At 53.6% G+C, this 1,480-nt stretch overlaps 2 non-coding genes across 2 annotated transcripts in view; both read left to right on the forward strand.

The window, feature by feature from the left end:
* Positions 1–876: 876 nt before the first annotated feature.
* Positions 877–1,034, forward strand: LOC128307804 (5.8S ribosomal RNA). The gene has a single exon (XR_008287841.1). It is a non-coding gene; the product is annotated as a 5.8S ribosomal RNA (ribosomal RNA).
* A 397-nt stretch (positions 1,035–1,431) lies between these two features.
* The window catches only part of LOC128307815 (large subunit ribosomal RNA), a 4,157-nt gene continuing 4,108 nt past the window's right edge, over positions 1,432–1,480 (forward strand). The window contains exon 1 of the ribosomal RNA XR_008287852.1: positions 1,432–1,480. This exon is cut by the window's right edge and continues 4,108 nt beyond it. This is a non-coding gene — a ribosomal RNA (large subunit ribosomal RNA).

Genomic DNA, 1,480 nt, shown 5'->3' on the forward strand with positions numbered 1-1,480 from the left:
GATGTTCTGGGCTGCACGCGTGCTACAATGTGAGCAGCAGCGTGTTCTCGCCAATTGGCGCCCCCATTCCGAGAGGAACGGGAAATCACCCAAATGCTCATTTAGTTGGGATTGGGGACTGCAACGGTCCCCATGAACCTGGAATTTCTAGTAAGTGCTAGTCATTAGCTAGCGCTGATTACGTCCCTGCCCTTTGTACACACCGCCCGTCGCTACTACCGATGGATTATTTAGTGAGGTCTCTGGAGGCACACCTTCCGCGGTTCCTTCGTGAGCTGCAGCTGGCATGGCCGAAGTTGACCGAACTTGATGATTTAGAGGAAGTAAAAGTCGTAACAAGGTTTCCGTAGGTGAACCTGCGGAAGGATCATTACCGATCAATACATATATGTTGTTGTGTGAGTTGGTTAGAGAGATAGAGAAACACGGTATCAGCAGAACAAACTGCTATGTTACCTTTTGGGGGCCGCGCACGCCAATTAGACCCGCGAGAGAGGTGTGTCTATACTACGATATTGAGCGTGCGCGACCGTAGGCCAGTGGCCTTCGTACCTGTGCGCACACTCCCAATGGCAGCCATCGAACGCGTAAAGTGTGTGACACATGGGCGAAGGTAAAGACCCACTAGAACATATTTAAACACTGGCCTCGAGCGAGAGAGAACCTAATCAAGAGAACGAAAGTTGTGCAAGATCGCGCCGATGCCGCCCACATCGCGCGTCGATCAATGGGAAGGAAGACCAATGGTCATCCTTGTCCACCCTGGACGGCTTCGAAGGAACCGAGAGGTGCACGGTTACGCTGTCCGGGGAACTTAAGTTGTGAGAGACGCACCTAGCGCATAACGAAAACATAGGAGACAGTTGAACATACCAAAACCCTAGGCAGGGGATCACTCGGCTCATGGATCGATGAAGACCGCAGCTAAATGCGCGTCAGAATGTGAACTGCAGGACACATGAACACCGACACGTTGAACGCATATGGCGCATCGGACGTTTAAACCCGACCGATGCACACATTCTTGAGTGCCTACCAATTCTTGTTACACACTATTCCATAACTACAGGACGCCCGCGTACCAGCGGCACGCCTGGGCGAGCAGCACGCCCGGGAGTGTGTCGCAGGCTTGAACACACGCGTTTGGCGCACTGTGCATCATGGCGTGCTCGGACCCCTTCCGCGGGGGACCTTGGGCGCTGAAATGGTAAGGCGGTACAGTTGGCCCAGTGGGTGCGTGTCGTGTCGCACGGTTCGAACTTCGGCTATAAGACAACCTGGGAGCACCGGAAGCCCTTGAACACCTGGCTTGCCGTCTGTTGCCGGGACCCGCCGTCTGGCCGAGTCGTGTAACGCGTGCGGTACGCTCACCCGCTGGATACAAGCGAACAAGTGCGTGCTACTATTTACCATTCGGGAAAAATCCAACGTAGGCCTCAAGTGATGTGTGAGAACCCCCAGAATTTAAGCATATTAATAA

The sequence above is a fragment of the Anopheles moucheti genome (genome assembly GCF_943734755.1).
Source record: "Anopheles moucheti chromosome X unlocalized genomic scaffold, idAnoMoucSN_F20_07 X_unloc_16, whole genome shotgun sequence".
Lineage (NCBI taxonomy): Eukaryota > Metazoa > Arthropoda > Insecta > Diptera > Culicidae > Anopheles > Anopheles moucheti.